Source organism: Pleurodeles waltl, chromosome 1_2 (genome assembly GCF_031143425.1).
Source record: "Pleurodeles waltl isolate 20211129_DDA chromosome 1_2, aPleWal1.hap1.20221129, whole genome shotgun sequence".
Lineage (NCBI taxonomy): Eukaryota > Metazoa > Chordata > Amphibia > Caudata > Salamandridae > Pleurodeles > Pleurodeles waltl.
In genome coordinates, this window is record NC_090437.1 from 530,284,127 (window position 1) to 530,311,331 (window position 27,205).

Genomic DNA, 27,205 nt, shown 5'->3' on the forward strand with positions numbered 1-27,205 from the left:
CACCCTGGCAGATGGTGTTGTACATTTGCTGTCCATGGGAGTTATCACCGCCATGGTCATAATTTGGCGGTAATTACCGCCAGCCTGTTGGTGGTATTACCACCACTTTAAGAGTCACTGCCAATGTCATAATGACTACCAATTTATTTTTAAATGAGTTGCTGCTGCAAATTTACCTTTTAAAAATTTAAACGCATTGAACTGAAAAGTGCTAAAGTATATGAAAAAGTATATTTGAATGTAAATTTTATAGTAGGTAAGCATATATAGACATTATAAGCATATAAAATATCTAATAATAATGTATTGATTTATGTAAGCTTAAGTAACAATGCCACATTAACTATAAAAAGTACATTAGCATTGAATGGCTGTTCATATTAATTTGTTATTTTGCATGAGAAGCTTCTCTTTTTTGCTGCAGATGCTGTTGCTTTCCAGAAGCCTTCTAATAGTGAATAGGCATTTGTTTTGTATTAGACAAATGATAGTGAGGTTCTCACCGGGAGGAAAGGAGACACCAGGAAAGATGATTCATGGGAAAAACTGTACTAACCACAAAATGTGGAAGAAGTGCCTTTTCAGGGGCATGTGTATATGGCCTACATTGAAGATGTGGGAAACTGGGGAGTTTACCGATTCCCAAGAGTTTGCTAAAATCCTATTGGATGTTGTGGATGGATAAAAGAAACATATTACCATCTAGAATACGGAGTGTTTATATTAGTGTGTGTTTCTAGAGTAGAGGGGGGCTTCATCACTACCATATGCTGGAGATCCATCTCTGAGGTTCTTGAGACTATACCTCTCTACATGGGAGGCTGCCTAGTCTATTTTCTCATATCTGCTGATTGATAGATGAGAATACTTTCCAGCTTGATCTGTTTCTTTTAAGTGGCATGCAAAGATGTCATGCCTATGGATTTATAACTTTCATCTAAAATTGCACCTTTTTCTATTTTCATTCCAATTTAATTTAGATTAAAGCCATTCCTTCAAGGGACACACTTGCTGTATTATTACAATATTAACTGTTATTTTGACAAATATTGTATTCTCCTTCATACTGAAATATCAATTATTGGATTATATTCATTTCAGGTGGTGTTAAAAGGCTTATTCTTATTATAATAAAATAATGAAAACTAAACTTGAGGAACTAAAAAAAAAACTCTCACAAATTCTTTTCAACTGTACTAAAAGTGATCAGTTATTTTATTGCTTCTATGTTTTGATGTAGATGTTCACTTCTTTTGACTTCTTCTTGTCAAGGAACAAGGGTCCATACAACCAATGGTGCGAGTTACTTAATGATTACACGTGAAGATTAAGCTATAGAAAACCTTACTTCGTCAGGCTTAAAACTAGTTATAGAGGGAGATGTCTGCATAAATAAAGCATCTCCTCTCCAGATCTGTTTTCTCAGTATGACCATCTCTTTGACACTTAACAGATGCCTAATTTTAAAATAGCAATAGTTTTGGTAGGCAAATGTATTTCACAGCGGGGTTTGGTCACCCACTCTGGGTTGACGACAGCTCCTGGCCTTAAGGCCAAGCCCTGGGGCATCTTTACTGTGTACATTGTGAACAGCATTGGTTGGACCTCCACAGAGGGATGGCCAAGATTAATTTGTCACAGGTTCTGTAGCCAACCTCCGCTGCTCATAGCTCAAGGTCTTGCACAGCAGGAGCTGGGTGGCAGTGGAGGAATGGGTACAGGGTTTGGCCAGAGGTCAGGCCCTGTCTGACAAACCCGAATATACATAGCCTAAAGACTTGTGCAAAAAGTGGGAGATGGACACTCATGGAGTGTTTGGAACTGGTTTAGAAAATGACAAAAAGAAACTCAAATTCACTGAAAAACAAAGATTAAAGCACTGCTACAATAATGGTTTCTATGGAAATTGTTAGGAATGGGGTCTTGGGCTGACAGTCAGGTTACCCCCGTTCAAGCAAGGACCCTCACTCTAGTCAGGGTAAAAGAGAATCACCCTCAGCTAACCCCTGCTTACCCCCTTGGTAGCTTGACAGAGCAGTAGGCTTAACTTCAGAGCATTAGGTGTAAAGTATTTGTACCAACACACACAGTAACTTAATGAAAACACTACAAAATGACACAACACCAGTTTAGAAAAATAGGAAATATTTATCTAAACAAAACAAGACCAAAATGACAAAAATCCAACATACACAAGTCAATTTATGAATTTTTAAAGATTAAACTCCAAATATAGCGCTTAGAAACAAAAATGCTTTGATGAGATGTTAACACGGTGTCGGGACGGAGTCGTTCCCAACAAGCCGACACCAGCGGCACCGGACACGGAGTCGTGTAGACCCCCCAAGTACAGTACCTTTGGTGAAGAGTGAAAACAAGCCGATGCGCGAAGTCGGGAATCGCGGCGTCTGTGCAAAACGTTGAATCCGTGCACTTCGAGCGGCGTCGGTCACGACGTGGTGCGGCGACTTCCACAGAGTCGCGGACTTCAGCTGGGCTGCTGCGGCATCAGACCTGCGAAGAGCGTCGCGTTCCAGCGAAGGTCACGGCGTCAGGTGCAGGCGGCGTTACCGGATTCAGCAGCGGCGTCAGTCCGAAGTCGTCCGAAGTCGATCTCCTTGGATTTCCACCAGCTTTCCTTTCAAGGGCCCAGGGACTGGATAGGGCACCACTTGTCAGAGCAGGAGTCTCTCCAGAGACTCCAGGTGCTGGCAGAGAGAAGTCTTTGCTGTCCCTGAGACTTCAAACAACAGGAGGCAAGCTCTAAATCAAGCCCTTGGAGATTTCTTCACAAGATGGAAGGCACACAAAGTCCAGTCTTTGCCCTCTTACTCTGGCAGAAGCAGCACTGCAGGAAAGCTCCACAAAGCACAGTCACAGGCAGGGCAGCACTTCTTCCTCAGCTATCAGCTCTTCTCCAGGCAGAGGTTCCTCTTGGTTCCAGAAGTGTTTCTAAAGTCTGTAGATTTGGGTGCCCTTCTTATACCCATTTTATTCTTTGAAGTCACCTTTCTTCAAAGGGGATTCACACCTACTTGTGAAATCCTGCCTTGCCCAGGCAAGGCCTCAGACACACACCAGGGGGTTGGAGCCGGCATTGTCAGAGGCAGGCACAGTCCTTTCAGATGAGAGTGACCACTCCACCCCTCCCTCCTAGCAGAGATGGCTAATCAGGAAATGCAGGTTACACCCCAGCTCCCTTTGTGTCACTGTCTGGTGTGAGGTGAAAAACAACCCAAATGTCAAACTGACCCAGACAGGGAATCCACAAACACGGCAGAGTCACAGAATGGTTTAAGCAAGAAAATGCTCACTTTCTAAAAGTGGCATTTTCAAACGCACAATCTTAAAATCAACTTTACTAAAAGATGTATTTTTAAATTGTGAGTTCAGGGACCCCAAACTCCATATGTCCATCCACTCTCTAGGGGAATCTACACTTTAATAATATTTAAAGGTAGCCCCCATGTTATCCTATGAGAGGGACAGGCCTTGCAACAGTGAAAAACGAAGTTGGCAGTATTTCACTGTCAGGACATATAAACCACATTACTATATGTCCTACCTTATCCATACACTGCACCCTGCCCTTGGGGCTACCTAGGGCCTACCTTAGGGGTGCCTTACGTGTAAGAAAAGGGAAGGTTTAGGCCTGGCAAGTGGGTACACTTGCCAAGTCGAATTTATAGTGTAAAAGTTCACACACAGACACTGCAGTGGCAGGTCTGAGACATGATTACCGGGTTACTTGTGTGGGTGGCACAACCAGTGCTGCAGGCCCACTAGTAACATTTGATTTACAGGCCCTAGGCGCCTCTAGTGCACTTTACTAGGGACTTAACAGTAAAACAAATATGCCAATCATGGGTAAACCAATTACATACAATTTACACAGAGAGCATATGCACTTTAGCACTGGTTAGCAGTGGTAAAATGCTCAGAGTTCAAAAGCCAACAGCAACAGGTCAGAAAAAATAGGAGGCAGGAGGCAAAAAGATTGGGGATGACCCTGCATAAGCAAAAAAGTCCAACACGACCCCCTACCAGCCTAAAGCCAGGGGAGAACAATCAATACCTTGATGTACTTCCCTGAATGGGGCGATAGAACAAGGACCCAGGCCCACAACAGCAGGGGCATGTTCCAGGTCTACGCCTTCCTGACTCCAGTTGGATCACTCTGTCCATACTCTCAGGGCCCACTAAGCTAACCCATGGGGAACCCTTTTCCACATCTGCAGACACCATCTGTGCAGCACCTAACTTTACTTTGCTCACAGATGTATCCCAATGGGCAGATAGCACCACCAGGGCCAACACAGTGGTGTTGCCCACTCCACCCCCGGGGTGTGACTCTCGTCCCCCCCCAGGGGCAACTCTGTCCACCAGGACAGCAAGCCACAGTGACCCCTGACAACTGCCAGGGATGAGAGCCCGACCTCAGGCCTCTCTAACCACTGTGACTGTGGAGAGTGGGGGGCGGTAGCCCCAGGTGCCTGGCACCCTTTGACCACTCTCTCTTCCACCAGGTCAGGGATGACAACCTGACCCTGGTCCTCCCCTCTGGGGCTCTATATCCTCCCTGCAGAAGCGGCACCCCCAGAGTCAAAAACTGTCAGGGTGCTTGTAGAAGCAGTCCTGCATAATTCTTCCACCAGTGCAGGGCTGTTAACCTGCAACTGGTCCGCCAACCTGGGGTCTGTACCTTCAGGTTGGACCAGAGCCAGGGGTGAGGCTTCCCTCCCCCTGCCCTCCCTTCTGGGGTCCTGCACCCCCAACTAGGAGTGGCCCCCTCAGAAGACAACATGGGATGGGCACTGTTAGCAGTAGCCCCTTCCTCCAGGTCAGGGGGGACACCCTGAACCTGGCCTTCCAATCCTGGGTTTGTACCCTTAGATTGCACTGGGGCCAGGGGTGAGGCTCTTTCTCCCCTGCCCCTACTCTCTGGGTTCTGCACCCCCTCCTCAGGGAGAGTACCCCTTGAAATCACACCGGGGGGGTGATTGGGCGAACCGCCCACCCCTTCAGGTCAGTGTTTACCCCCTGCACCTGATCCTCCAGTCCAGGGTCTGTACCCACAGACTGGACCACTGCCTGGCAACCCAGGACTTCCTGGGGGGCATGCCTACCCCCCACCAGGTCAGAGTTTACCCTCTGAACCTGGTCATCCAACCCAGAGTCACCACCCTGCGGTTGAACCATTGCCTGGCACACCAGGACTTCCAGGGGGGCACACTTACCCCCCTCAAGGGACACACTGTCCCGAAGGGCCACACAAGAGTCTGGCTGGCGCAGGTCTCCTGACCTCTGCCCATCTGACAGAGTCAGGATTCCCCCCAACCCAGAAATGGTCTCACCAAGGTCATTCATGGGGGGCTCTGCTCGCAGAGCTGACCCCTGACCCTCCAGGTTCTCCACTGGGGTCCGCATCCCCCTCTCAACCCTCTGTCTGGACTTCTGCACCCCCTCACTAGGAGTGGTACTGCCAGACACCTGAACTGGTGGGACGCTGGCTACAGCTGCCCCCCCAAGTTTTCCTGACACTGTGGGGTCTCCCTCAACAGATGGCCCTATGGTACAGGCTAGGCTCCCCTCCTGGTGTTCCCTCATGGAACCCTCCAGGACCTGGGACCGGATCTTGGGCACCTTGGGCCTCAACCCATCCCCATTCCCTCTCCTCTGAGACTGGACATGGGGTCCCTCACCCATCCCACTACACTGGGACCTACATGGGACACTACAATCCTTCCCTACCTCACCTGGTTGGGAACTACCTAGACCACTCCTCTCAGGAGCACCCCCAAATGCCTCTTCAGACTCTCTGGTACTCACCCTGAAGTCTGCCTCCATTGTAAGCTCCCTGGGGTCAGAGAACTCACACTCCACCTGGTGTTGGCATAGCTCTGGAAAATAAGGACTAGACATATGCTCTCCAGCAATTACATCACTCAGCCCCTCACACAAATTAACCAAAGTACCCTTCACCCAACCATCCAGTGACTCTGCTTTGAAAAAGCAGCCCACATCACCCTCCTGAGACTGGTGAGACAGTACCTGACTGTCCCTGACACTCAACCCACACTCTTCTGGGATGTCTTCACACTCCATAACCAGGACTTCTACCTGGGGGGAACCCCTCTCCCTGTCACTCTCACCTAGAGTCAGTAGAGTGTCCCTCCCACCAGTAGGAATATGACTACCCATGCCAGTTCCCCAATCCACCTCAGGGACCCTGTGCATCACTGGAGCTATCTCATACCCCTGAACCTCCTTGCATGTGTTAACTCCCTCCTTCAAGTAGGGCACCACATCTCTGGGCCTGTGCACTTCTTCAGCGGTACTGGACACAAGATTTTTGCTGCCACCATCTGAACTGGACTCAGCCCTCATGGCCTCCAGCTTCAGCTCTTCACAGCTCAGCTCTTGAGCTGTAACCCTTTCTTTTTCCAGGACTAAGGCTCTCTTCTCCTCAGCTCTCTCAAGCTCTGCATCTAGCTCTTCCAGACTCCGGATTCGAGCTAGGAGCCAATCATCTCTTTCTGTTCCCTCCTCAGGGCCACTGCCCTCCTCCTCAGAGTAGTCCTCCTCCTCAGAGTAGTTATCCTCCTCAGACTCATTTGGTGGTGTTGCGTGACAATGTTTCAATTCATACTGAAACAGGGCTGACTCAAGATCCTCCCTTCTGGATTTCTTGTTCACAGCCAGTCCCCTTTCCATGCAGAATGCTTTAAGCTGCCACTTTTTATACATATATAGGTGCCAGAAATTGACTTCCATCCTTCAAAGGCTTCACAACCAAAAACCAAAGTCCAAAAATATTAGCAATCCTTCCAGGAGGACATCAGAGAACAAAAAGCAGAATCACAAGACAAGTGGTATGTGGTCACATAGTGGTCTGAACTCAAAACAGTAGTGTACACTTAATTACTGTATGTCAAGTACAAATACAAGTCCAAATCCCAACCACTGATCACCAATGTTAGAAATGGGGTCTTTGGTTGACAGTCAGGTTACCCCCTGTTCAAGCAAGGACCCTCACTCTAGTCAGGGTAAAAGAGAATCACCCTCAGCTAACCCCTGCTTACCCCCTTGGTAGCTTGGCAGAGCAGTAGGCTTAACTTCAGAGCGTTAGGTGTAAAGTATTTGTACCAACACACACAGTAACTTAATGAAAACACTACAAAATGACACAACACCAGTTTAGAAAAATAGGAAATATTTATCTAAACAAAACAAGACCAAAACAACAAATATCCAACATACACAAGTCAAGTTATGATTTTTTAAAGATTAAACTCCAAAAATAGCGCTTAGAAACAAAAATGCTTTGATGAGATGTTAACATGGTGTCGTGACGGAGTCGTTCCCAACAAGCCGACACCAGCGGCACCGAACACGGAGTCGTGTAGACCCCCCAAGTACAGTACCTTTGGTGAAGAGTGAAAACAAGCCGATGCGCGAAGTCGGGAATAGCGGCGTCTGTGCAAAACGTTGAATCCGTGCACTTCGAGCGGCGTCGGTCACGACGTGGTGCGGCGACTTCCACAGAGTCGCGGACTTCAGCTGGGCTGCTCCGGCATCAGACCTGCGAAGAGCGTCGCGTTCCAGCGAAGGTCACGGCGTCAGGTGCAGGCGGCGTTACCGGATACAGCAGCGGCGTCAGTCCGAAGTCGATCTCCTTGGATTTCCACCAGCTTTCCTTTCAAGGGCCCAGGGACTGGATAGGGCACCACTTGTCAGAGCAGGAGTCTCTCCAGAGACTCCAGGTGCTGGCAGAGAGAAGTCTTTGCTGTCCCTGAGACTTCAAACAACAGGAGGCAAGCTCTAAATCAAGCCCTTGGAGATTTCTTCACAAGATGGAAGGCACACAAAGTCCAGTCTTTGCCCTCTTACTCTGGCAGAAGCAGCACTGCAGGAAAGCTCCACAAAGCACAGTCACAGGCAGGGCAGCACTTCTTCCTCAGCTATCAGCTCTTCTCCAGGCAGAGGTTCCTCTTGGTTCCAGAAGTGTTTCTAAAGTCTGTAGATTTGGGTGCCCTTCTTATACCCATTTTATTCTTTGAAGTCACCTTTCTTCAAAGGGGATTCACACCTACTTGTGAAATCCTGCCTTGCCCAGGCAAGGCCTCAGACACACACCAGGGGGTTGGAGCCGGCATTGTCAGAGGCAGGCACAGTCCTTTCAGATGAGAGTGACCACTCCACCCCTCCCTCCTAGCAGAGATGGCTAATCAGGAAATGCAGGTTACACCCCAGCTCCCTTTGTGTCACTGTCTGGTGTGAGGTGAAAAACAACCCAAATGTCAAACTGACCCAGACAGGGAATCCACAAACACGGCAGAGTCACAGAATGGTTTAAGCAAGAAAATGCTCACTTTCTAAAAGTGGCATTTTCAAACGCACAATCTTAAAATCAACTTTACTAAAAGATGTATTTTTAAATTGTGAGTTCACGGACCCCAAACTCCATATGTCCATCCACTCTCTAGGGGAATCTACACTTTAATAATATTTAAAGGTAGCCCCCATGTTATCCTATGAGAGAGGCAGGCCTTGCAACAGTGAAAAACGAAGTTGGCAGTATTTCACTGTCAGGACATATAAACCACATTACTATATGTCCAACCTTATCCATACACTGCACCCTGCCCTTGGGGCTACCTAGGGCCTACCTTAGGGGTGCCTTACATGTAAGAAAAGGGAAGGTTTAGGCCTGGCAAGTGGGTACACTTGCCAAGTCGAATTTATAGTATAAAAGTACACACACAGACACTGCAGTGGCAGGTCTGAGACATGATTACCGGGTTACTTGTGTGGGTGGCACAACCAGTGCTGCAGGCCCACTAGTAACATTTGATTTACAGGCCCTAGGCACCTCTAGTGCACTTTACTAGGGACTTAACAGTAAAACAAATATGCCAATCATGGATAAACCAATTACATACAATTTACACAGAGAGCATATGCACTTTAGCACTGGTTAGCAGTGGTAAAATGCTCAGAGTTCAAAAGCCTACAGCAACAGGTCAGAAAAAATAGGAGGCAGGAGGCAAAAAGATTGGGGATGACCCTGCATAAGCAAAAAAGTCCAACAGAAATTAACATCAGAAATCAATGGTTTGAAATCCCCCCCTTTTCTTGCATGTTATGTTAGTAATTCCTAAAAAGAAACTCTCACGGAATGCATGCATAACTCCTCTAGTTTTTTTAAGATCAGGTAATGCAGAAAACAGGTCAGCTCGGCTCAGCTGCCTCAGCTGCTCTTCTCTAGAATCCCCGAAAGTTGAACATTGTCCATGTCATGACCACTTTGGCATTCCATGTCACCTGCCAACATCTAATGAATACAATATGTATATAACGACAACATTGCCACCCCCCCCAGATCAGAGCAAACCTTTCAATGAAAGTCAAGATGGATTCAATTTTTTGGGGGAGTGATTATTGCAGATTGTTCAAAGGCACCAAAATAATTAGCAAAACAAAACAAGGATCTTCCTATGTAAACTCTGACCTAACTATAAGTACACAGTGGCACCTTTTACATAGAAAGTGTGCTTTTTAGGGTCAAGCGCTCTGGCCCCTGTTGTAATCTCTCTGTGGGTTTTTAACCACGCCCATCAGTTTGGCTGGTTCGTGGGCTTGCCTTTTTCAATTTGCTTGATTTCATTAGTGAAAGGCATGTATATGTCATGCCTCTTCTGGTGTTTAGCCCTCTCCTACAGCACCGGTAAACTACTGAAAACATACAAGGCTCTGTGATTTTCTGAATGGCTTCTGCACTATTTATTTTTATTTCCTACGCAGGGCGATCTCGCTAGGCAGTAATCGAGCACTTTGCATGACATCAACCATGTTACATCGATAATTCTACTTTTGTTGGTTACATGGATAATTCTATTTCTGCTGGTTACATGGATAAAACCATTTTTGCTGATACATTTCACTGCAAGCGAACTTCTGTTTCCTTTTCTGTGTCTCCTTCACACTCATGGTGACCATAGACTTGAATATTTGAAACTGTTTTACTTTTCATTATCAGTTTATGTGGCAAGAAAAGTCCGGTAAGGAGTTTACAGCACTGATAGCTCTAACTCAAGCAAATGTGAGACCCATTGCATTCGTTTGAAATCAACTATTCTCATCCTTTATTCATTGGAGTGTATGCAATGAACAGTACAGTGAGGCACACACCAGTTGGCCATTAGTTCTGGAGTCTTAAGCCCATATTTATACATTTTGGTGCAAAACTACACAAATGCAGTTTTGCAGCAAAAAGTATAGTGCCGGCTTGCGTCATTATAGAGCGCCAGCAGAGCACCAAATTTATGGAACCCCGCAAGCCGGTGCAAAGGGTGGATTAGCGTAAAAAAAGAAAGACGTAAGCCAGGTGGGGGTGGCGGTATGTGAAAAGGGGGTTTTGCACCAAAAAATGACACTAAGCTGGTGAGAGGCAAAAACAAAATGCCTTTAACCAACCTAGCATCATTTTCTGATGCAAAACCATCCGTGCCACATTACTGCTGTCTTATAAAAGACAGGAGTCATTCCCACTGCTCCAATGGCCAGCAAGGGTCCCCTGGGCATGGCCATTGCACCCAGTGCCATGTATGGGGGGCATTTCAGGGCCTCCAATGGCACTTAAAAAAAAGTTTTAAAAATACTTTCCTCTTCTTACCCTGCTTACCTGGGATGGGGTCCCTCATCAGCCAGTGTCCCTCTGGTGGGGGTGGGGGTGTTCCTGGGGCCTGGGAAGGGCACCTGTGGACCCATTCCATGGTGTCTGACCATGGAAATGGGTCCACAGGTCCCCTAACACCTGGTCTGACCCAGGCGTTGAGTAATGGTGCAGAGCAAGCTTTGCATCATTATTCAGCCCCTCCTCCCACCTGTGAGTCATTTTAGCACCGGGGGGATAAATAGCGGGGTATGGGGATAGCACCATTTATTAGATGGGAACACCTACGTTGCATCTCATTGACGGTAGGTTCACACATCTAAAAAATGGTGCAAACTCCGATATTTTGATGTTAGACGTGTCTAACGTCAAAATATAAATAAGGAATTAAGTTTGCGCCACATTTGCTTTAAAAAAATGATGCAAATGATGCGCAAAAAAAATATAAATATGGGCCTCAGTTCTATAAAGCTAACTTGAAATCAAAAACAACCTTTATATTGAAAATAAGAGTGGCGATTTCCTTTGCAAATAGGGACACTATTTAGTCACTGCAAATATGGGATTACATTATCTAATAGTAGTAGGGCATTAAAGTTAACTATGTATGTTTCAACATTTCTGTGATATTACATAAAATCACTTCTTTCAACTTGAATATTTTGTTATTTTTGCCCATTGATTCTGCCAGCAGAGAAACATTATAAAACGCTGTTAATTTCTTTTGACATTTTTACAAAGATCTAAATTGTATTACATTCACAAGTGTTAAACATCAATTATTTCCTTGCGCTCAAATTACCCTGAAGTCATTAAACTTGTGCAAAGGAAATCCACAGACCAGCCAGGGGCTCCATGATACAAAAAGAGAATAATTGCCCTTGCTGGTAGAGGACTTGTTAAATGAATCCTTAACAATTTTTCATTAATTACAGTTTTAAATGTAAATTATTTTATAGAAACGCTAGGGTATTTTACCAAAAGCTTAGACCTTAACCGGGATATCATTTTTCTAGAAAACAAAATAGAAGGCACTACCTTCATAATATAGTGTGCATTTTTATCTTTTTAATCTTTCAACATGCTACGTTGTTTAATCAGTGGTGATGCCTTCTATGGTGAACTTTTCCTCATTTTACAACCTATGCTTTTTAACCCTTTTGCTTTTATCCTGAGGATCGTTAACGTGATTACAAATTTGCTACATCATTTTCTTGATCGGAAAATTATCGCATCAGTATCTGCTTTACTAACGTGTTTTGATATATTTTTTTAACCTGTAGATTATGTTGTCAGTAGTATCTTCTTCAGGTACTAGGTTAGTCCATGGTTGTAATTCTCAGGTGAGTCACTTATCCTTTACAGCCGGGGCCATGATCAGCATATGGTCCTGTTTTGCGCCGATACACACTTTTATTTGGTGCCCCTGTTGCAGACCAGGAACATACACCTAATTATATAAAAAATGTTGGCCCAAACGTATACTTTTTCATGCAAAACTGCGCTAACGCAGTTTTCCGTGAAAAACTTTACCGCTGGCTAGCACCATTCCAAGACGCCGGCTGGGCGTTTTATTTATGGAATGGCGCAATCCGGCGCAAAGGGTGGGCTAACATCATGGAAAATTACGTTAGCCGGGTGAGGTTGGCCGTATGGGAGAAGGGGGTTTTGCACCAAAAAATGACATTAGGCTGGTTAGAGTAAAAAAAGATGACTATACCCAGCCTAGAGTCATTTCTTGATGCTAAACCTACCATACCACATGAATCCTGTCTTATAAAAGACAGGAGTCATACCCACCACCCCAATGGCCAGCACAGGGGACAAGTGTCCCCTGGGCATGGCCATCGCACCCAGTGCCATGTAGGCGGGCCAATTTCAGGGCCCCCAATGCCACTTTAAAAAAAATAATGAAATACTCACCTCTACTTACCTGTACTTACCTGGGATGGGGTCCCCCATCCTCCGCTGTCCCTCTGCTGTGGGTGGGAGCCTGGGGAGGGCACTTGTGCACTTATTCCATGGTGTTCCACCATGGAAATAGGACCACTGGTCCCCTAACGCCTGCCCTGACCCAGGCGTTAAGCAAGCTTAGTGCCATTATTTAGGCCCGCCTCCCTCCTGTGCCCCTTTTTTGCATGGGAGGATAAATAAGGCGCCTTAGAGTCATTTTTTGCCCAGGAATGCCTACCTTGCATCTCATTGACGCAAGGTTGTTTCCCGCTAACAAAAAATGACTTTAACTCCAAAACGTTGGCGCTCGACGGGTCTACTGACAAATCATAAATTTGGAGTTAGGTTTGCGCTGAATTAGCATAAAAAAATTATGCCAATTCAGTGCAAGGCAAGTATAAATCTGGGCCGTTGTCTCTCCAGAGCATATGCTAAATCTGTGAGTTACAACATGTGCTGGAAACAGGTCGGCAGTGAAAGACAAAGCTGTTGCTCAAACGGATGCTCAGTATCTCATTGCTTGGTCTGCCTTTGGCACGATAGCTAGAGACACTCAAACTTATGGCAGGCAATCTCCGATTACACCCACTTACTGAGGGCTAGAGGGATCCCCTCCATGTAATTTGTTCTCACATTAAAAGGGTCCCATTAGGGAATTTTTGGTCTGTGGTCAAGAATCTCTAATGTCGTTCAGTAGCATGAACAAATGTATTTCCTCATTTGCACAGAGCTATCCACCTTCACATTACCAGGGCATCAGGTATGTGCCTGGTCAGTAGTTAATGTTACGAGGGATTGATGAAGTATCTCTGGCACCATCTGTAATACGAAAGAAAAACACAATTGCAAATTCCCTCTGCTCTCCAACGCGACATGCTTGATCTACTGCAGGATGTCTCAGCATTATTCACCTGCTCATTTAATAGCAATCAGCTTTTATCCTCCAACAAGGTGGGATATGGGTTAGGAACTCAGGCCTTGCTTTAGACTTTGGAGGATGGGATACTGCACCAAAACATGACAGATATCCTGTCTGTCATTTTACAAGTGCATTATATTGCACGGCAGTTGTAATATGGCAGACAGGATGTCTGTCACATTTGTGATGGCGTCCTGTACCCCATCCACCAGACTCTAAGCCACCCCTTGAGTTACAAGGTGTCACAAGGTACTAACAAACAAGACAGTCCAACTTCTAGTAAGTGTGATATCTTTTGAAAAGGATAGATTTTATTTGCCATCACAAAATGTGGAACTATCAAACGTAGTATATACACAAACAATAAGAGGTCCTAGAATATTCTACAGTTGGATAGAAAACCAAAGTTATTTGGTGGTTACTTAACTAAGAGCTATTATGTGCTTTATATCACAGCCAATGAGGATGCAGGCTTATGCACAGAGCCGTCTCAACAGGCATTGAAATCTCCTGAATCTGATTGGATTTCAACAAATTCTTGTTATCATGCATTTGCTCTGGCCACAGCGTATTTATTCCCACAACATGGGTGCTGGTGAGTGTATGACTGGCTGGAAGTTTTCTGATAGACTATTCAATGCACTGTGAAATAAATTTTTGTTTGATCATGTTTGCTCCTATCTCCATTATAAAGGACAGCAAGTGGGATCAGTACTAAATGAAAACCCATGCAGTAAAAACATAATCCTTGAGAACTGAGTTAATCTCATCCAGAAACCTGAGAAACAGGTCACCAATTTGTGGATCCTGTATTCAACATGGCAAACACTGCACCTTGACAACCTCTCTGTAATATCTCCAACCCACGCTGAGGTCATTAGCCACAGTCAGGTCTACGTTCTCAAGGCTACATTGCAAAAAAGCAGTGCAATGCAACATTCTGCAAGACACACCCAACCATAGCTCCTTAAGTCTCTAGCTATTGAAAGACTCAGAACGTACAATAGGCAAAGCATAATCCTCTGCCTCACCAATTCCAAGGATCTATGCCACAAGTAAAACCAAAAGAGTGACTGACCAGGCTAACCCAACCTGACCAACTTGACAAACTCAGTCATGTAATAAGTCAAATCAAAAAGCATGCCAAATGATGACAAATCAAAGAAAAGAAAACACATTCAAATGCCTCTATCCTTCAAGGGGACCTTAGGAAGGCCCATACAGCTCAACTGTTCTGACACATCTTCCCTTCACGATCTGGTAGGAGACATATTCTGCACCAAACCATCATTCTCTAATTATATTTAGCTGACACTGTTTAGAGTGATCTGAAATTAGATACACCCTCTAAATTTGGAAGGTCCTATCTAGCATCTGTGAGAAAACAGGGCTGATTCCAGAGGCCCCCTAACTTTTTGCTCCCATTCTTCAATTTTTGCTGGTGTTTTCTTGACTCTGATGATGCCCTGGGTACTGCTAACTAGTCCCAGGGCCTGTGCTCTGTGTAAAATGAGTATGCAAATTAGGCCAATTACAATTGGCTATGTCAACCTACCTATAAGCCCCTAGTATATGGCAGGGCATGTAGGTTTAGGGACCCCAGCATAGGTAGTGCACCCATAGGTGCACTGCTGAGGTGCCCAGGGCCATTTTAAAGGCAGGCCTGCCTTCCTGGCTGCTTTCAAATTAAAGTTACATGCAAATTCGGCTTTGGAATTAAAAGTACTTCGAAAGTCTTAAACTACCTTATTTTTACATATAAGTCACTCCTAAGGTGTGCTATATGTACCCCTAGGGTTGGGTGCCATGTAACTATAAGCAGGAACCTTATAAAAATAGTTTTATAAGCCCTGGTGAGGTAAAATAGCCAAATTCGATTTTCCCTCACTGCAGTGAATGACCTCCATAGGCTAAAATGGGGAGACTTTATTTTAATTAACAACGTCCCCTTCAGTGCCAGATACCTTGAGTTTGGTATCAAATTAATTGTTATAATAAATTCCACAACTTTTAATTTAATATAACTAGTTTAGGTAAAGAGTTTTAAAACTCTACCTGAAAGTTGCCAACTTCAGCTCTGTAGTGTCCTTCTTTGGTTGGCCAGCCTCTGGCCAGACTGCCTTGATGAGGTGTGAAGTGGCCTGGGTTGAACACAAAAGATGTAATTGGGGGAGGAGATCTGCTTCTGATCTGCCTCAGCAGATGGGGAAGCATGAAGGGGGAGGGCGGACAAACTGGTCTTCAAAGTCAGGGAAGGACATTTGGAACAGCCCAACACCCCCCTCACATCCTGCAACCCCAGACAATTAGGTGCCCTCTTGATTAGATTAGCAGAGAGAAGGAGAGTGGTGTGTTTAGGATTTTTAGCCACACCAGTGGCTGGGCTCAACCAGATCTAACCTCCAAAAATCACTTTCAGCCATACTGAATTTTCCCAGGAAGTGGTCATCAAAGGGGGAAGGAGCCTGTCTGTGATTGGACACCCAGCACCTCCCTGTTTTTCACCCAGGAGCAAGGATAAATATGGCAGAGCTGCACCCACACCTCAGATCCCTACAAGGAACAAGACAAAGAAGAAGGACTGCCCTGCTGGACCTCTGACCTGCACCTCGACAATGAACTCTGAAGGACTGCACCAGCTGCACACTTGGGCTTCACCACTGAAAGGACTTTGACTGTCTTCTACTGCTTCAAGAAGGGACTCCCTGCTTGCTACAGGTACAAAGGAGCTATCCATAGTCCCCGGAATCAAGTCCTGCAAGCAGAGTCCAGCTGACCAGAGTCCAGTGGCCAGCTGAGGATTCTGACCAGGTGCATTCTCAGAATGGTAGTCTAAACTCCCAAGGAGCAACACAAAGCTTCTGGAACCTTGTATCAAGTTGTGGACACTTAAAGAACCCAAAAGGACCTCTGGAAGAAGATCCAGAAGTTTGGAGACGTTTGGAGCAACTTCATAATTTGAAGAGGTTCATTGTGGAAGTTGTACTCCTAGACCCCAAGAGGCAAACCAGAGCCTCTAAACCCTTCGTTGGTGCAATGGACCACTTTCCTGAATCAATAAACACTTTTGAAAGTAAGTGTGACAGCGTTACCTCGTGGGTGGCCTGAACTCTGGACTTTGTCTCTTTCCAGTGTGATCTTTTTTAACCCTTTGAGCGCTAGCTGCTTCTATGCGCTAGAAAACATTACTTCTTTAAAAATTCATATCTCCGGTTCCCTATATCCGATTTTAATCATTTGGGTGTAATTTTAAAGATAACAATATAATATATTTTTATAAAGTGTTGTTGGATACTTATTGTGTTTTTTGTTTTACTTATTTACTGTTTTGTAATTTTTAAATGCTTCACACACTTGTCTCCTAAGTTAAGCCTTGGCATTCATTGCCAAGCTACCAAGGGTTGAGCTGGGTTTAGTTTATTGAGACCTAACTGGACCTAAGTGGAGGTTAGTGGCCTATTGCTAACTGTAGGTACTTATCTTCCCTTATCAGTAATCCACTTTCCAACAGCATCACATTTATTTTGTACATTTGATGGCATTGATGTCTTCCATCGTACCACTTCTGCCATGTGTACCTATGCTCACATGTTTATTGGAAAGGCAGTTGAAAAAACTGACCAATGGTTTTACCCATTCCAAATTCCCCTCCCTTCATCTCCAATTCACTACCATGCAGAGTGGTGTTGTGCTCTTCTGTCTATAGTATGTAAACTTCTAAACAATTCAGAGCCTTAGTTTGGCGATGAACAGCATATTATAATATGAGGGAAAATTAAAATGTGAAAAACAAATGGGAATTGCATCCAGTTGATGGGAACAAATAACACCGTGTATCTCTGTCATGCTTTTCAGAATATGTGACTCCTAATAATCTCAGTTTATTCTTCTGGACCGAAATATGGCAATGTAGTTTACAGTACAGGTTCACAGTTTCGATGTAATTGTTTGTGTACGTTCAGTCATAATCAAACTTGGGTGCTGATTTGGTGCTGGATTGCAACCAACCAACTGACTCATTACAATTGTATAGCATACATTTAAAAAAGATCTCTTGGCACTTGTTGTCTAATAATGGCATAGCAGAAAAGGTGTGCCTTGAAAAGGCTAGTAGAGCATACTGTCATAAAGCCACACACTATTGCTAATTCTTGGTTGTAGATTTGAATGCCCTAGAGCTAAATTAGTGATCCTTTGAGCTCCTTAACTATTGTGAGTGGTCAGGCTAACTTATTATCGAAGATAGATAGGCAGCTGCAATGTAGAATAAGCACCTCAATGTCTACAAGCACATTTAAAGGGTGTCTGATCTTTAACTGGGATCCAGTAGATTCCCTTGTCTAGGTGATGTGGGCACTTTTCTTGAGGTCACAGACCAGCCATTTAGCCACGTTTGGAGCTGTCTGCAACTTGTGAAGTAATGACTGTGAGACCTCAGGATATAAATTCATTGGCACCGTCTACAATGATGACTCTGAAGAAAATAAATGAAATGCTTTCTATAATGAGTTCAGATGTAGAAGCAAATTGGGAGAACTATGCTATTTTGTGCCTGTACATTTAAATCAGCTGAAGTTTTTAATTCATTAACTATGATAAAGTTCAAACCTAGGAGCAGAGGCAGTGAGATATTTTGCAGTGAATGTCTTTTTTGCGGATTAAAAATAATTACGTCTATTACAGCGCCATTAAAAATTGTAAAAAATATTCTGCATGGTTGCAAAGATTGATATACTTGAATACTACCACGTTATCTGATATAGAGTTCGATAAACTTCAGCATATGATTGACATTCCTTTGAGAAACATTTAATGAAAACTGGAGCCGCTAGAAAGCATACATACGGTAGAAGGTTAGTGAAGCTACCTTTATTAGGTTAGCGACGCCACCTTTAGTATTCACTCTTTCTGAGATCTGCCAACATTGTCGTAATGCTAAATGATGCCCACTCCCACCTCGCAGAATTGGATGAAGAGCCCCTGAGCTTTCTACATCTTACAGATATCCCTTGAGCTTTGCCTGACTAGGGGGGCCTGGAGTCTCGGGGGACACCTGGAGACTTTGGGATCCCCTTGCGCTAAGTGGGGCTGAAGGACGTGCGTTGCTCCCATGACTACCAGACAAGAAGGACGAGAATCACTTCTTTAAGATAGTATCAGAATTACCCACTTTAAAAAGGCTGTTCAAAAACATCTCAACGTGCTGCCTACATGCATACAAGAGCAGTATGTCTCTAATCAATACATTTCAATGTGCCACAGGAGACGTGAAGTATTTCTGACCTTTCTTTAGTCTTGAACTCTGAATGCAAGAAGGAGAGAGCACACCAGTGAGTAAGAAAACCCTGTGAATTTCATACCACACCTTTTGTGGTCTTGATACAGACCACTTCAGATTTCTCTTGCAGACAGAAATGCATGCAATCATTGATGACACAGAAAAAGAAAGACTAACATATATTCATATCTCATGTAACCAAGATCGTATAATGTAGTGTGATTCTAGAGAGAAAAAATAATGAACGAGGGAAACTGTGCCCTCGGGGTAGTTCGCCATCATTATAAACAAGCTTAATTAATCATGAAGAACTGAAAATCGTAGTACTCCGTCATAATTGCAAATGTGTTTTATGATTTTCTTGATTGAAACTGTTTTATGCTTAGCTTAAATTTAGTAGAGGCTTTGGCCTAGTCGCCTGGTCTCATATTTAACTGCGTGGTTTTCACTTGCACTAACAAAAGCATATTATTTCATTTAAGGTTGTATTTTTCCAGTAGAAATGACTAATACACTTATCTCAAGGTTTCGTGCTAGGATGGTTGCATCCCTTTTGATCCAAGGTTAGTCTCTGCAGGTGCGGACAATAAAAGCACTGATACTGAAATTCTTGGCAGACTATGTTACAACTTGTGTTCCAAGGCTCCAAGGACAATGTATGCATAAATGAGTACAAGGAGAAAGACACTATTAATTGGTCAAATTGAAGGCACCCATTGAACCCTCCAATGGAAGATCCTGAACTTTTTGGAATGTTTCTTACTTAAACCCACTGGACAAAGAGAAGTCAGTCATTTTCCTTGATGACATCTTTGAAGCTGAATGCCAGACGCCATCTTAGACGACACCCTGATGCCCTTTTCTCTATTCCAGAGAAAGAGACTTTGAGAATTCTCACCCTAGAGACTTTAACTTTAATTTGCCCCGTCTTGCCCATGCAGTAATTTTGCCCCATTCTCCTTGCTGCGGCAAGGAAACTAGCCCTTAATTCTGCCCCCTTTGAAGATCTGCCCCATGCTGACCGAACCAGTACCTGAAGGACGAAGATTTTCCTTGTACGCTGATTGTATTTGGTAATTATGAAAGGATAACTGTATTATGCATTGTGTTTTTCCTTTTAGGTACCAACTGCTATTTTGATAGGGCCTAAGCTAGAAGTTTTCTAAATTTGTGTTGACTAAATTAATTTTGCATGAAGTCCCACATGCCAATGCTAATTAGAGGTTAGTTGAGGTATTCACTTGATGTACCACGTTGAACTGAAATCTTGACCAATGTATGCAATTAGTCAAGTTCAATTACTAATATTAGTGATTTGCATTGCCATAACTGAGTGTATTATAATTCAGATTTTGCGCAGATTACGTTTCTTCCGCCGCTATGGACAGCTAGTAATGTTCGTATACTTATATCATTTGGTTTTAAGGCTTATATATATTGTTTTAGCTTTGTTAATATAGGGAAATAAATTCACTAACTTTTAATAAACTGGTGTGGTTATTCATGGCTGAAAGGTCATGGTGCGTCGAAATACCAACTGTTATTGATTCTTAATGTGTTATTTTGATCCATTAATTGAGTATTGGCTATCGATTACAATAGTCATTGATTATTGATTTAAGTGATCAGAAGATTCTAGGATGAGGAGAGCCCAACTCGGCTAAAGGGTTCATCGACCTCCAACGTGTCCAGGTACAGGTAATTTATAAGGGCTGGATGCGTTATCAGTAGATGGTAGCAGAGATTGATGGTTACGCCCTTTGGGACCCCATTCGAACAATAGACGGAGTCAAGTTAGAATTTTCTTTGATAAAACAAGTTGGAGAGATGATGATGCCCTAAATCCCCAATGACTTTCCCGGAATCTCAGAGCTTGCGAATGGAGGAAATGGAGGTGTGAGAATGTTTCAGTCGTTTCTAGTGACGGTATGAGAGAAGTTAGGGTTTTGCGCTTGCACAGCTTATTGCCGCAGAATAATTGAGAGGTTTGTGAGGATTTTAGGGGGTTACGAACTCCAGTTAAGAGATTTTAGAGGAGTGTTACTCCAAAGTGTGAGTGTAGGGAAGTCGTCGAACTTCACATGTGTGTAGCGCTTTGTGCAGGAAAAATTGTCCATGTGGTTGTTGATGTTGAGACGGGCCCTGCGAGGTCAAGAGACTCCGGAGTATGTTGAAAAGTGTATGAGACACTTGATTGATGTTGTAATCTGTTCGGTTTAATAGGTTGATCGGGCGTGGTCAACGAGTCAGTATGAATATTGAGGAATGAAAGAAAATTTTCGACTTTGAGATTTGACGAATTCTAAGGTGCACTAGAATAGTTCATTGATCAATTGAGAGTAAATTTTGCGGATCAAATTTTGCTTGCGAGAGCGGGAAACCAAGAAAGATGGAATAACTGCAGAGGCTAGTGAAAAATCCCTAAGGTTTCTGAAGCGATTGTATTACCCCTTCCTGTAGTAAACCGACAGATTTGTTTTCTTCTTTTGATTAGTGCTCGTGATATATTGCAGAAATTATTTTCGAGTGAAGTTAAATGAAGGAGGACAAGCCGCAGGACTTTGTCAGCCACAGTGTGTGAATGTGACGTCACTAGGAGCCGCGCTGGGATAGGTTAGTTGGCAAGAAGGGTCGCGCACGGATTGGACGCAGTCCGTGAAGCACAACTGGTGGGGAAAGGCAAGCGAAGAATATTCCGGGAATTAAAGTCACTTATTGATTACACATTTAGAAAAATAAAAGACGAAAAGATGAAATTTTTCAAAGCATTTAAAAGTGCATTGAGGGGAGATGTGTATATAAAAGCAAATGTAGGAGAAGAAACACCGCCTGAGGGTACACCAGCCTGCATCGTGATTGAAGAGAAGGGTGTCGCACCATGTCTTTGGCTAAAGCAATGGTGCAAATTAACAGAAAAACATGGAAGTGTAGCGTTCCCTATCCATGGGTGTAGGAGGCTGGACTGGCTTGTAGTGAGTACCAAGGGGTACTTGCACCTTGCACCAGGCCCAGTTATCCCTTATTAGTGTATAGGGTGTCTAGCAGCTTAGGCTGATAGATAATGGTAGCTTAGCAGAGCAGCTTAGGCTGAACTAGGAGACGTGTGAAGCTACTACAGTACCACTTAGTGTCATATGCACAATATCATAAGAAAACACAATACACAGTTATACTAAAAATAAACGTACTTTATTTTTATGACAATATGCCAAAGTATCTTAGAGTGTACCCTCAGTGAGAGGATAGGAAATATACACAAGATATATATACACAATAGCAAAAATATGCAGTATAGTCTTAGAAAACAGTGCAAACAATGTATAGTTACAATAGGATGCAATGGGGAAACATAGGGATAGGGGCAACACAAACCATATACTCCAAAAGTGGAATGCGAACCACGAATGGACCCAAAACCTATGTGACCTTGTAGAGGGTCGCTGGGACTATTAGAAAATAGTGAGAGTTAGAAAAATAACCCTCCCCAAGACCCTGAAAAGTGAGTGCAAAGTGCACTGAAGTTCCCCTAAGGACAAAGAAGTCGTGTTAGAGGAATAATGCAGGAAAGACACAAACCAACAATGCAACAACTGTGGATTTCCAATCTAGGGTACCTGTGGAACAAGGAGACCAAGTCCAAAAGTCACAAGCAAGTCGGAGATGGGCAGATGCCCAGGAAATGCCAGCTGCGGGTGCAAAGAAGCTTCGACTGGACAGAAGAAGCTGAGGTTTCTGCAGGAACGAAAAAGGCTGGTGACTTCCTCTTTGGTGGACGAATCCCTCTCGCCGTGGAGAGTCGTGCAGAAGTGTTTTCCTGCCGAAAAAATGCCAACAAGCCTTGCTAGCTGCAACTCGTGCGGTTAGCGTTTTTGGATGCTGCTGTGGCCCAGGAGGGACCAGGAGGTCGCAAATTGGACCAGGAGAGAGAGGGGACGTCGAGCAAGACAAGGAGCCCTCTCAGCAGCAGGTAGCACCCAGAGAAGTGCCAGAAACAGGCACTAAAAGGATGCATGAAATGGTGCTCACCCAAAGTCGCACAAAGGAGTCCCACGTCGCCGGAGACCAACTTAGAAAGTCGTGCAATGCAGGTTAGAGTGCCGTAGACCCAGGCTTGGCTGTGCACAAAGGATTTCCGCCGGAAGTGCACAGGGGCCGGAGTAGCTGCAAAAGTTGCGGTTCCCAGCAATGCAGCCCAGCGAGGTGAGGCAAGGACTTACCTCCACCAAACTTGGACTGAAGAGTCACTGGACTGTGGGGGTCACTTGGACAGAGTCGCAGGATTCGAGGGACCTCGCTCGTCGTGCTGAGAGGAGACCCAAGGGACTGGTAATGCAGCTTTTTGGTGCATGCGGTTGCAGGGGGAAGATTCCGTTGACCCACGGGAGATTTCTTCGGAGCTTCTGTTGCAGAGAGGAGGCAGACTACCCCCACAGCATGCACAAGCAGGAAAACAGTCGAGAAGGCGGCAGGATCAGCGTTACAGAGTTGCAGTAGTCGTCTTTGCTACTATGTTGCAGGTTTGCAGGCTTCCAGTGCGGTCAGCAGTCGATTCCTTGGCAGAAGGTGAAGAGAGAGATGCAGAGGAACTCGGATGAGCTCTTGCATTCATTATCTAAAGTTTCCCCAGAGACAGAGACCCTAAATAGCCAGAAAAGAGGGTTTGGCTACCTAGGAGAGAGGATAGGCTACTAACACCTGAAGGAGCCTATCAGAAGGAGTCTCTGACGTCACCTGGTGGCACTGGCCACTCAGAGCAGTCCAGTGTGCCAGCAGCACCTCTGTTTCCAAGATGGCAGAGGTCTGGAGCACACTGGAGGAGCTCTGGACACCTCCCAGGGGAGGTGCAGGTCAGGGGAGTGGTCACTCCCCTTTCCTTTGTCCAGTTTCGTGCCAGAGCATGGCTAAGGGGTCCCCTGAACCGGTGTAGACTGGCTTATGCAGAATTGGGCACATCTGTGCCCAAGAAAGCATTTCCAGAGGCTCGGGGAGGCTACTCCTCCCCTGCCTTCACACCATTTTCCAAAGGGAGAGGGTGTCACACCCTCTCTCAGAGGAAGTTCTTTGTTCTGCCATCCTGGGCCAGGCCTGGCTGGGCCCCAGGAGGGCAGATGCCTGTCTGAGGGGTTGGCAGCAGCAGCAGCTGCAGTGAAACCCCAGGAAGGGCAGTTTGGCAGTACCAGGGTCTGTGCTATAGACCACTGGGATCATGGGATTGTGCCAACTATGCCAGGATGGCATAGAGGGGGCAATTCCATGATCATAGACATGTTACATGGCCATATTCGGAGTTACCATTGTGAAGCTACATATAGGTAGTGACCTATATGTAGTGCACGCGTGTAATGGTGTCCCCGCACTCACAAAGTTCAGGGAATTGGCTCTGAACAATGTGGGGGCACCTTGGCTAGTGCCAGGGTGCCCTCACACTAAGTAACTTTGCACCTAACCTTTACCAGGTAAAGGTTAGACATATAGGTGACTTATAAATTACTTAAGTGCAGTGTAAAATGGCTGTGAAATAACGTGGACGTTATTTCACTCAGGCTGCAGTGGCAGGCCTGTGTAAGAATTGTCAGAGCTCCCTATGGGTGGCAAAAGAAATGCTGCAGCCCATAGGGATCTCCTGGAACCCCAATACCCTGGGTACCTCAGTACCATATACAGTACTAGGGAATTATAAGGGTGTTCCAGTAAGCCAATGTAAATTGGTAAAAATGGTCACTAGCCTGTTAGTGACAATTTGGAAAGAAATGAGAGAGCATAACCACTGAGGTTCTGGTTAGCAGAGCCTCAGTGAAACAGTTAGGCACCACACAGGGAACACATACATATAGGCCACAAACTTATGAGCACTGGGGTCCTGACTAGCAGGGTCCCAGTGACACATAACAAACATACTGAAAACATAGGGTCTTCACTATGAGCACTGGGCCCTGGCTAGCAGGATCCCAGTGAGACAGTGAAAACACCATGACATACACTCACAAACAGGCCAAAAGTGGGGGTAACAAGGCTAGAAAGAGGCTACTTTCTCACAATGGGTTGTTTAATCTAAGAGTTTTGGAGAATCTAAGATTCGCGCTATACGACATGAAAGTACCTCCAAGACCAGCGCAGTTTGAGGCATTAGCAATTTGGGAACTAATAGCTAGGAACCAACAACAAAAGAAATTTGAGACAAGAATAAGAAAAGTAGAAAAGACACTAGCGGATGCTAGATGGGATACCACACAAAAGGTTTGGAGATCAGACGTACTGCAGGGAATTAAATTGTTTCCAGCAATTACTGATGAAGCAGAAACAGAAGGAAGGAAAGCTACCTATAAAACAAATAGGAGTCAGTCCAGAGATAGAGAAAACAACAGAAATTCGAAAAGATCAGACGAGTCAGACGATGAGGAGTTCATTATACAATTGTTAAATCATCGCCCGCCACCATATGTGGAAAGCGAAAAAGCTCAAGCATTAGCACTGCCCCTCCAGAACCAATACAAGGTAATGTGACATCGAATTCGAGAATATCACAGAGGCAGAGCAGTTCCGATATGCCCTTTTCACCACAAATACCACAAATTCAGAGGATATATCCTGACATGCCTAAATTGAATCCTGTCGATAATTATCAGCCGCAGGTTCAAAGGCGCTGCTGTGATGAGCATAATCTGGGAATGACTTCTGATTTAATGGCGCAGGGAGGACAGAATTATCAGAGACCGACATTGATTCAAGCTGAATCAACACAAATTTTGATGCCTCAGAAGCAGGTGCAAGAGGTGCCGAGGTACACACAAATAGCAGAGAACCAGTTAGATATGCCAATAATGATGAACCATAATGTGGGAATTAACATGCCACAGAATTTGGGGAACGGACAGAATCCAGAAGCAATATCTCTGCCTATCACTGTAGGTCCGCCAGTACCATTGTATATACAGGCAAAGCCGAATGCTTGCGACCAAGGGGTAATGATACAAAATGAGACAGGGAGGATATGCGTAGAAAACACTCCAGAAACAACCCCGGTAGGAAAACTGCCAAATAGATCTGGGTCCTTGTTGGAATTTAGTCCAATTCCAGCTTGTGCTCCGTCAACTGTGGTAAGGTAGCAGTTGATGTAAGTGCTACATTGATGGGACTGAATGCACAACAGCTAACACAATGGCTCAACAGTTTGAACTCCCCACAGAGTACATCCAGTGGGAAGGGAGAAGAATACCTGAATAAAATAAGATTGGGCATGGAAGCAGATTAACTAGTAGAGGGAACGATGGGTCTAAACAGGTTAGAATCATACACAGAAGAAGAGCTGAGGTAAATGTGCCCTAGGATTACAAGAGAAGTGAGCAACATACATAAGAAGTTACAAGAGATTGCAGACAGAAACAGGATCGATATAGGTAAGACTAAACACTTGAGCAGAAGTTACAGGCTAGACTTTGAGACAAAGGACTTTGAACACATGAGATCTGCAGGGATGAAAACACACCTTAAAGAGATACTGCAGAGCGCGCAGGTCTGGAGATGCTTAGACAAGTGGGAAAGTAGATGGGTTAAGAAAAAGGACAAAAAGAAGGAAAGTACCCCAGATCGGAATGAAAAAGCACAACAGAATGACGACCTGATAACCATGTTACCAATGAGAGAAACAGCAGGGGGAAAACTTGTACATGTACCATGGCACAGGTGCGATATTCAATCCTTTACGGATGATTTCCCTAAATTAAGAGAGAAACCAATTGAATGGTATCAACAAACGGATAGATTCGTAAAACTCACAAAATGTCTTTGGGAAGACCTGAACACCTTATTTGAAATTGTAGTTCCGGCCGACTTGTGGGAAGATTGTAAGAGGGCTGTAGGTTGGCCAACAAGCGAAGCAGAAAGGGACAGGGACACAGGTGCACCATCACCTACGGTAATGAGTTTATACCATAAGGTGATTGAGCACTTGAAAACAAAGGTTGCGTCGAAAAATGTGGATTGGCAGAGGATTGACAGGACAGCACAAGAGGTTAAAGAGTCGATACATGCGTACTACGAGAGATTGTTGAAAGCGTTTAAAAATTACAGTGGCACAGGAACAATTGAGGCAAAGGACATGCTCCACTTTGTGTTCAGATTTGTGGAAGGATTGAGACCTGAGATTAGTCAGATGATTAAGATGCATTTGATTTGTTGGCAGTCAAAATCGATCGACGAAGTGTTGAACTATGCAAAATACTGCAGTGATGAGATTGAGACGAAGCAGAAAAGGTTGAAAGAAAAGGTGATGGCGATGCAGTTTAGAGCAGCTCAGACAGGTTTGCAAGGTTTACAAGGTTTTCAACAATAGTTGCCGCAGCAGCAACAGCAGGGAAATGCTATGTTTCAGCCACAAATG